Below are 10926 nucleotides of genomic sequence, written 5' to 3'. Positions count from 1 at the left end.
TCAAAGATATCTTCCCCAATATCATCTCATCTCAAATTAAAGTCTGTGTATAATGTCAATAATTTGCTCCCCAATTACTGTGATCAAGATAGCAAATTTCAGATAAGCATGATTAAAGATTTCATATTTTGTGATTAACTTTTCGGACTCATAAATGCCAAACTTTAGAAGTGGACTAATCAAATAAACAAAAATAAAATATTTTATTTGCAGTCAAACAAATGGCATTATACTTGATTATATTCTATTTTTGTCTTCATCCAACCAGGCTCTACTAACTTAACTTGGAATTTAAACACTAATCACTTCCATATCATGTCATTGTCATTGATTTCAATGACAATGGTAAATTTCTTTCTTTCTTTTTTTTTTTTAAATGAACAAGGTAATGAATTAATGAATCTGGTGTGGTCTGTCCCAATGTTTCTAGTTGGCAGCTGACACCTGTCCGGTAATTCCGTCCAAGTCTCTCTGTCCCTGAGGTGTCAGCTTCCGTTCCCCATCTGGGTCCTCCTCCACCATCTTGAAGCCTTCCAGGGCTTGCAGGACCATAACCCCATTGCGCAGGCGCCCGCCATAGAGCTTGCGCAGAGATTCCACACCGGCACTGCCTCGGAGGCACAGGACCGGGGTGGCCTGGGTGTAGACCAATTCTCATCGTAGGCGGACCGTGTCCACCCATTCAGGGCCTTTCGGCTTCCCTGGCTTTTTCAGGAAGGCGGCCAGGTCCCGGACGAACTCCTGCGGGTTCACGTCTTCACCACGACTCCGGGCACCGCGCGAGGTCCAAGCGGCCAGCCGGGGAGAGAGAGAAACGGGGCTTCCTAGCCGCACAAAAGGGGAACAAAACCTCGCGAGAGCCGCTAGTCCCGCCCACCAATGGTAAATTTCTAATCACTACTAAGTCTTCTCTATCAATCAATTAACAAAAATTTATTTAGAACTTACTGTTATAGGTACAGTGCTAAACACTGCGGTTACAATAACAAAAATGAAATAGTCCATGACCTCAGATAGTTTGCATTCCTTTAAGAGAGATAACCTATACAGCTCTTCTTTATCATCTATCTCTTTGTGAAATCATCTGACTCCATGGATTTGATGATTATCGCAATGCAAATGACTACAAATCTAGATATCTAGTTGTATATCATACTTCCTCACCTCCTATGGTAATGAGAGTCATTTTTAGCAATGAATTTAAAAATATTCAGCCAAGGAATAAGGAGAATGGTCACCTCCTCTTAAGAAAAAGAAAACAAACTCCATCCAGTCACAGATTATAAGTACATTAATTCATAGATCTTACTAATAATCTTAATTGGCTGAATTTGATTAGATCCTCTTTCTAGATTTGAAAACCACTGGACACCTGAGGGGCTGAGTATACTACTACTACTAATAATGATAAATGCAAAAAGGAATAAGATAAAAGGAGAATGTAGACAGGCTTTACCTATTTGACAGTTTTGCCTAGAGCAGCCTCTGCTTCTACTCCCAAGGGAAAGGAAAAAGAAAACAAGTGATATAGCTAGAAAGCTAACTTTGTAAGAACTTTACACTAAGCTATAGTTCTTTAGAAATGGTAGTATTGAGTGCCAAACTACAGCAAATGATGCCAAATGAACCTTTTCCAATGGGGCTTATGTTTTTTTTTTTCCAAGACAATTTAGGTCACATTTGGCATCCAGAAAATTTTAGTGAAGCCCTACACTCCTGTGCAGATTGTCAAAGAATGTTACTTGCATAACATTCTGTGAATAAGATATAGAAAATGTTATCTTCCAAGGATAATTTAAATAGAAGACTCCACAACAATTATCCAAGAATGCTTAACATATCAGATGGTATAAAGACCACCTCATCCTGTGCAATATGGAACAATCTGGAGGTAGGTAGTATATGATACAATTATATTATTATTTTTAGTAGACTAGAAAACATTTGCCAGGAATTTGATTAGCTGCCCAAGTAAACTTTTTTTTAACCTGAATTTCTTTTAAAATCAGTTTTATTAGTATATTAGAACCCTTAGACATCTTGGTGATGAAATCCAGTGGACTTTTCTCAAGCCTAATCTTAGTTGACTTCCGTTTTGTGCTGGAGGCATGTTTCTAACAATTCTGAAAACAATTGTTTCAGAATGATTGTTGATCTGCATATATATGACTAAATCTGTGAATTCCTCCCATTAGGGAACTTCTTAGGCAGCTAGGTGCACAATGGATAGAGTGCCTGAAATGAAGGTAGGAAGACCTGAGTTCAAATTAACTCCAGTGAGTTAAGGCAAGCAGAAGTTAAGTGACTTGCCCAGGGTCACACAGCTAGTAAGTGTCTGAGGCCAGATGCGAACTCATTAGGTGGTTCAGTGGATGGAGCACTGGGCTTAGAATTTGGAAGACTCATTTTTATGAGTTCAAATCTGGCCTCAGACTCTTGCTGACTGTATAACCCTGGACAAGTCACTTAACGCTGTTTGCCTCAGTTCTTCATCTGTAACCATGAGCTGGAGAAGGAAATGGCAAACCACTCCAGTATCTTTGCCAAGAAAACCCCAAAATGGGGTCACACCGAATTGAACACAACTGAAGAACAACTTCCTGACTCCAGGCCCAGTGTTCTATCCACTGAGCAATCTAGCTGCCCAAAATACTGCTTATAACCCAGCTTAAATTTTTCTTCCAAGTCAAGGCCTTGATTCTCCCAAATATTGATGTTTTATGTTTCTTCAGCCAAGGAATAACAATTAACAATTTGTCTTCATCTTTCGTGTGTGTGTGTGTATTTATGGGTTATATATGTGTGTGTATATATGCAATATGTATATGTATCTATATACAAACATATATACACATACATACATACATAATGTGTGTGTAGGCATTATTTTTTCATTAGTTATTTATGTATGTGTAATGTTTCCCTATTAGTTAGATACTCCATATGATCAAGAACTATGATTTATCTGATTTTTTATGTACTCCAGCATGATATTCTCTATATCATATTAGTCTTTGAATTTTAAGTTCTTAACATAGTACCTGAACTGGTAAGCATGTTATAATGATGGTTGATTGATCAGAACTCTATAAATATTTGTTGAATGAATTCATTTTAAATAAGTGCATCTCTGAGATTCCAGAATGAGACACTTTAGTTTCAAAGATTTTATGAGAATTTGCCCCCTTATATATAACATAGCTGAGATCAAAGCAAAAAGAAGTAAAAGGTTATTTTCTTTTATTTAGTTGACTTGTTTAAAATTACTTCCCACCAGGGCAGCTAGAGAGCAAAGTGGATAGAGCACTGGCCCTGGAGTCAGGAGGACCTGAGTTCAAATGTGGCCTCAGACACATAACACTCACTAGCTGTGTGACCCTGGGCAAGTCACTTAACCCCATTGCCAAAACAAAACAAAGCAAAAAAATTACTTCCCACCAAATAGGAAAACTTCTACTGTGTTATTTCTTGCACATTGCTAGTCAAGCTAGCAAAATCAGGATAGCAGAGGCAATAGAAATCATTCTAAGTGGTATTTTAGCAAAATATGCATTTCCCTTTCCTCCCTCCCTGTGCACACCCTCCTGCCTCTTCCCATTTTAGATGCTGCTCTTGTAGCTCCTTGTGTGTTGGTATTTTGATGGCCTTAAAATGATATTATCTACTGTTCATATTTTTTTTCCATTATCTGAAATTGTGATTTTGGTGATAGAGCTGAGCAGATATGTGTTTTTCAACAGTTTCTGAGGCATAGATTTTTTAGTATGTTTCTGTATTTTTATATTTCTTAAATAATTGTTTTGTTCTTATTGTAGAAATAAATACATGTAAGGGGGTATTTCTGCTCATTAATATATTATAATTTATCTGAGTTTTCTTCCTAACATTTTCCTTTATCTTGTTCATGTCAATAGAATTCTAAGGGGGAAAAAGTGTTAAGGTGGAATTTAGCAAGAGTTCAGTGAACTTAGAGGAACTGAAAAGAACCTCTTCCTCCCCTTTGTGATGATGCCGGAGTTTTAATAGCACTTGTTGTGGTTGTTTGTAGTTGGATCTCAGAGGACCAGGACCTCAGGGAGGTGATGCCATGACTGCAGGTGAATTGGATTTAAGTGAGGGAGGGCTGTGCCAAGTCACTAGCCTCACTTCTTCCTCTGGAGTCATCTGGGTCCAGTGGCAAGATATAGATCAAGATGACTGGAGATGACCTTGGATGTAGTGGGAGACCTTGGCCTTTTTAAGCTAATTTTAAGCAGTAAATTTCAGTGAATGGGCTGGAAGTTGGGACTATGAAATCATAGATAACCCTGACAATACAGGATAGGAGCAAGTCTGGGGAATCAACTGTACTTAAGAATTTAAAGAAACCAGAAATCAAAATGTCAGAGTGCTTCTTTGTCTGCTCAGCAAGCAGGAATTACACAAAAAGAAGTCAACTTGGGCAGGCGGTTGAAAGCCAGGGAAATGGAAAAGAATCATAATCATTAAGGTCTAGGCAAACTGTCAGACCATCAAATTCTTTCAGTTTTGCAGCTATCAGAAATCAAAACCAATTATTGGGTCAAAAGCCAGAAGAGAATCAAGAGCCAAGGGGGACACATAAGCTAAAGGACACAAAAGCTAGTAGAAGCAATGAAAGCTTTTAGTTGAGGCCGTTTCTTTTTGAGACAAGTAGGCCCTTGGATACTTCTAACTTCAGTAGAAATCAAAGGTTGGTTTCCCAGGGCATGGTCAGTCCTGGGCCTTGAGGAGGGAATTGATGACACCCATCAAGGAGACAGAAAGCAGGCTGTATCTAGGAGCATGTGGTAAAAAAATAAAAGCATATCCTAATACTTACACATAGTCAAGAGTCCTGCTCAAAGGAGAACAGCTGTCTGCTATTTCCCTGTTAACTGTTTTACATAGTTACTGTTAAGAAGCAATTGCTAAAAAAGGAAGAAAAAAAATCAGTAGTTTGCTTTTATGAAGTCTTTAAAATCATTTCAGACTTTGACTAAAAGTCCTTTTCTTTATTGGAATGCTTTAGGTGGAAAAGAACAAGCTCTTTGCCCCCAAATTTACCAAAGTAATAATCTCATTACAACATTAGTACAACTGTGCTACCCTACTCAAGACTGAGGGTTCCAGATTCCCAGCTTCCCAATGACCCCCTATCTTACAGTCCCATCCTGCATGCTACCTAAAAAAAACCCCACTGATAAATGGCCATCTGTGATTTGTTGCTTTCCTGAAACTAGTTCTTTGCCTTGAATACAGGACACATTTGTTGTCTGTAGCCCCACACTGATAACGTGATATTTTCAATTCATTTCAATGGGGAGTTTTGGAATGATGGAGTTCAAATCACCAGCAAATTGAACTTGTAGAGGAAAAAAATATCTACTTAACCTTTTATGATTCTTTTTTTTTCTCATTTATGAAAAAAATGCTGACAAAGAGCCTTACACAGATTGGATGTAAATATTAGTCATTTGGAATGTATAAAGCAGTTTGAGAATATTAAATGATACTGAAGATATTTAAATATCATATACACACATTTCTTTTCCTACTTTAGATTGCCAGTGGGTCCATTTAATACTCATTTTAAAGGAAGATTTTTTTTCTGTTCAAAACTTTAAGAATCCATTATATATTTTAGAGTTCAATTTCAAAGTCAACTCCACATTTGTAAAGTTGAATTTAGAAATAGGCTCAACATTCAAGCCTCTTAGTATTGGTTCCATTGCAGCATGCCACAGGGATGTAATCCTCACAAAAATGCTATTTGATCCGAGGAGAAAAAAATAAAAAGATAATGGATTGCCCCTCTACATGAAACCATAAAACAGAGTTCTGGGTTGCTGCCATTCAAATGAATAGAAACCGGCAGCAATTCTAACACCTATCCAGTTTCAATTTCGTAACATCTGCAGGCAGCATTCTGGAAATGGTAAACATTTTAATGATCAGGCCCTGTCCACTTATGCCATTACTATTGCTAGCATTATCCCCCATTTTTTTGTGCAAAAGGGAAACTAAAAGGTGACAGATTGCTGAGAATGGAATGAATGGAAATGCCGTTTGCATTCATTCCAGCAGCAGAAAACTTGCTACTTTCCCATTCCTTTGTTGTCCTTGAGAGATCTCACTTATTGCTTTGGAAAATTTCAAGAGCCAGCCACTACATTTTGATAATGCAGCTGGAACCCCAACCATCAGCCCATGAATGGATTCAATAGTGCTAAACAACTTTGTAATTACAGTCTATTCCTTTCTTTGCACTTAGAATTGATCCTGATTGGAGGGAGATTGAAGCTGTACATCCCCTGGAAAGTTAGATTTTATAAATATAAGTTTTTAAAGGTCCAATGCACATATGTTGAAATTCAAAAGCTGAACAAACCATTCATCCATTTAATGTTAATTTAAAATTGGACCAGTTAAAACAGGATCCCTTATATTTGAATATAAGTTGTTAATTCTAGTTTTATCCAGCTACCACAAGAAATGTCAATTTTTAAGACCCTCAGTCTGAATTATGTGTACACACACACAGAGGCTATAGTTTGGCGTAGGTACATGAGTACATAGGAATATTGCTTTGGAAAATGGAAAACAAATTTGAGATTCTGAAATTAACATCTAACATGCTTACATGCAAGCATTCAGTATGAATTTATTAGTCCTACTATACATGTATTTAGGTTGCATCTCTTATTTCATCCAAGTAGGGAACTCCTTGGGCAGCTAGGTAGTACAGTGAATAGAGCTCTGGGCCTGGAATCAGGAAGACTCATCTTCCTGAGTTCACATCTGGCCTAAGACACTTCAGTAGCTGTGTGATCATGGGCAGGTCACTTAATCTTGTTTGCCTCAGTTTCCTCATCTGTAAAATGAGCCGAAGAAGGAAATGACAAAGTATTCCAGTATCTACTGATAGAAAACCCCAAATGGTGTCACAAAGAGTCAGATATGAGTGGAAAAAGGATGAACAACAAGGGAACTCCTAGTGGGGAACATCTCCCCTTCTCTTTATTTAGATCATCTTCTGCTCTGAAAAATGTAGCTTTAAATAATTACTTGGGGTACTGTGATTTTAAGTCACATAAACAGTATGTGACAGAGGATGTGGTGAAAGTGACTTTCCCCTCCAAAAAATATAACATAGTTGCATCTCAATAAAAATAGGAAAGAAGGAAGGTAGGGAGAGAGGAGGAGAAGAAGGAAAGAAGGAAGGAAGGATTTACTAAAGACCTGCACTACCCTACGTACTATGCCAAGCCTATGGTAAATATTATCTTATTTGATCCTCACAACAACCCTGTAAAGTAGATGTTATTATTATACCCATTTTATATTTGAAGTAAGTATCTGAGTATAGTATAGTTGAAGTAAGTATCTGTGGCCAGATTTGTACTCAAGTCTTCTTGACCTTAGACCAAGTACTTTTTCATCACTCATATAATTCATAGGAGCTCTGCAGCACAGTTTTAAACATCATCACAAAATAAGTCTATCTCTTTGGATTTGATCAATCAATTATTAGTAGAAGTTATGATCATACTGACAGGAACTAATCTCTGCCAGTTTTACTACTAGAAATTACTTTGGCAGATCATGCAGTATTTTTAAAAAACAAACAATGGTTTCACTATACAATTCAACATTTATTAAGTGCTTATTACCTTTGACACTAGAGACACAAAGAGAAAAAGAAATAGAAAAAACAGTTCTTGACCTTAAGGAACTTATATTTTCCTAGAGAGATACTCATATGGAGATAAGTAAATATAACTTGAAATTATAAATTGAAAGTTAATTTGAACTTACAAAGTGCATTGAAGTGATTCTTAAGGATTTTGCTGCTGCACGTGTAGAGCCTTAAGCTGAGTTACAGCTATATAACAGCACACACTTTTTAAGAAGGAAAATACTGTGCATGTGGCTATGTGTCTTAATTTATTTAAATCAAAAGAGATTTACTTCACAATATTTCACCAAAGTATTAGTTTTAAATTGGTTTCTCATAGACATTATGAGGTATAATGTCCATTAATCAAGAGATGAGAGTCCCTCTGTACTCTGCTTTGATGAATCCCACATCTGCAATGCAGTGACTTCTTCGTCCCACAGAAAGAAGAGTATTGACCAAACGGAAAGTATGCAGAGGAAGACATTTAGGGTGATGAAGGGCCACAAAACCATGTCATGGAAGATTGGTCAGTGGAAATGGGGGTCATAAACCAAGATAAGAGAAGACTTAGGAGGAATGTGACACATTTTCAGGTGGTAGAAAGGCTTTTACCTATAAGAAAGATTAAACTTAGACTCCTTACCTCCAAAGGTAGAAGCAAGACCTTTGGGTTAAATTTACAGTGAGGCAGATTTAGACTTAAAAGATCAAGAAAATTTCTGACAATTAAAGTTGGTCAAAGAAACATGAGCTGCTTCAGGAGGTAGTGTGTTCCCTCTCACTAGAGACCATCAGGATAAAGCTGAATGATCACCCCTTTTTAAACTGTTTTACAGAAGAGATTCTGGTTCAGGTATTGGTTGGACTAAAAAGGATTCTAAGGACACTTCTCACTTTGAGGTGTTGCTATTTCTGTTAGAGTGAATGAAATTATCTAAAAAAATGGTTAATTACTAAATACTAAAATCCCAAACTGTCCATCCCTAAATTGGGCTGTTGTCAAATTATCATCATCATCATCATCTCAGTTGTAATTGTAATGGAAATTACAGTGTCATACAAATTCCTTCTCTGTCCCTGTCCCACACTGGAGCCTGAATTTCCTCACTAAAATGTCAAGAGATTGTGGATTGATAACTGAGGGCCTATGTAATAGGATTATAGAAGCATGCAGTTATTTCACAATAATCACAAGAGCTAGGTCTAGGAGAACAATTCAAAGAATTTCAGATATGTCTTATTTTCTTGTTAGCAACTCTATGAATCAAGGATGACTGTCTAGCTTCATCGTCGTAGATAAGATATCCCCGAGCCTAGTTCAGGGCAAATAGGAAATGAGACCCTTGTGAAAACACCTTTAGAATATGTGTTCTTTCTCCCTGTGTAATAACCTCATATATTATCAAGAAGATTGAGCTCATTTGTCCTGAGTTTCCTTTGTCACCCTTCTGTTCCATAAAACTTTCTAATATTATCATTTCTTCTCTTCTCTTTCACTCTGATCACTGGGGAAAACAAACAAACAAACAAACAACAACAACAATAACAACAACAAACTCTCCTATTCCTTACTAAGCCTAGTCTATGTCTGTACCTGTTCCCCTGGTCTCATGCCCTTTAGCCTCCTCCATAACTTAACTTGAATAGCCATCTATTATCTCATTCATTCATTTTCAGTTTCATCCTCACCAATGGCTTCTTCTCACAAATGAGTTCAGGTTTCCCCAGTCCTGGATTTTTTTTTCTTCTTGACCTTACAATTCCATTTGTCTTAACTACAAGTCCACTCTCCGTTTACACTCTTACACCTTGCAATTCAGTTCACTTCAATGACTAGGTATCATCTCTAAATTGATAATGATTAAATAAGCAACTCGACTCCAGCTACTTACATTGAATGTCGTTTCTTCCCAGAGTTTCTCATTGGCATCCAACTCAACATGCTTCAAACTAATTGTATTACTTTTCTCCATAAACCTGCCCCGTCCTCTAACCTTGGAATTTGTTTCTTACCACTTTACCTCTCATATCCAGTTGGTTACAATTGCCTATACATTGCATATGAACAATGTCTCTTAAATCTTTGCTATTTCCATTGCCATCACCCTAATAGAGTTTCTCTAATGCATCATTTAAGCGTATGCCTTAATAATCTTGGTCATGCATGGGTTTGGTTATGTCATTCTTCTACCCAAAACCTTCAGTGACATTTAATTGCTTCATGAGTAAAATGATAGCCTTTTAACTCAATATTCAAGGCTTTCCACAGTTTGGTACTACTTGGTCAAATTTTCAATTTTATCTTATGTCATTTCCTGCCTACACTCTCTTCTGATCAAACTCTGTTACTCCTGGCATTCTGAATATTCACTGCACACATTCCTTTCTGGGTTTTATTCATATTATTCCCTTTCCATAAACATGTTTTGTTTCATTAAAAATCATTTGGTTTTATATGGGAAAGCAGAAGACAGAATTTTATTTTATTTAAGGCTTGAAGGGTTAGAAATACAATGAATTTTGCAGCAGGATCAAACTGGATTCCTGACATTATCTAGTCAGGCCCTGTTTGGTGGTAGGAGATCTAGAATTCTGACAATTCACAATTTGTAATAACCTTATTTTACAATCTAATATCCACATCAGAATTCCCAAGTTTTCAGAAAAACAAAGTACCTTGTTTGGATCTCTGTATTCCTTGCAAAAAAAAAAAATTCTTTATACAGTTTAGTTCCCCTGATAAGGAGTGTGTGTGTGTATGTGTATGTATGTGTGTGCATGTATATATTGTGTATGTTGGGGACAGGTTGAGGATAAAGGAAAATGAATCATATTTTTGTTGCTGAGAGACCTCATAGAATTGTATTTTGCCTTGGAGTTTAAAAACAAAAATGTATGCTAATTGAGGAGCTATTGAATAAAGGCAAAGCAATTTGCCTGAAATATCACAGTTGATATGTCCATCAAAATTTCTAATATAGGTACTTTTATTGTTAAGATTCACCTTTCAATTATTAAAAAAAACCCATGACTTCTGAGGTGTTTGCATTAGATTTATATTTTTTTTTCCCTTAGTTTCTCTACCACCTCTACCCTATCACCCATTCTCAAACTCTGCCTTGCCTACACTGTTTTTTGCCATTTTGTTTTGATCTAATTATTTGTAGTTGGAAATGGACCATAATAGAGAAGGGACATTCATGTCTATATAATCTCTGTAAGACCAGGGACTGTTTAATTATCTTTGC

General features: G+C 36.8%; 1 pseudogene; it reads right to left on the bottom strand.

Moving 5' to 3' along the window:
* Positions 1 to 393: 393 nt before the first annotated feature.
* On the bottom strand, positions 394 to 10036 carry LOC110201130 (small ribosomal subunit protein eS19 pseudogene; annotated as a pseudogene).
* Positions 10037 to 10926: the final 890 nt, after the last annotated feature.

This window comes from Phascolarctos cinereus, unplaced genomic scaffold (genome assembly GCF_003287225.1).
Source record: "Phascolarctos cinereus isolate Bilbo 61053 unplaced genomic scaffold, phaCin_HiC Scaffold_9;HRSCAF=440, whole genome shotgun sequence".
Lineage (NCBI taxonomy): Eukaryota > Metazoa > Chordata > Mammalia > Diprotodontia > Phascolarctidae > Phascolarctos > Phascolarctos cinereus.
This window is presented reverse-complemented; position numbering and strand designations above follow the sequence as displayed.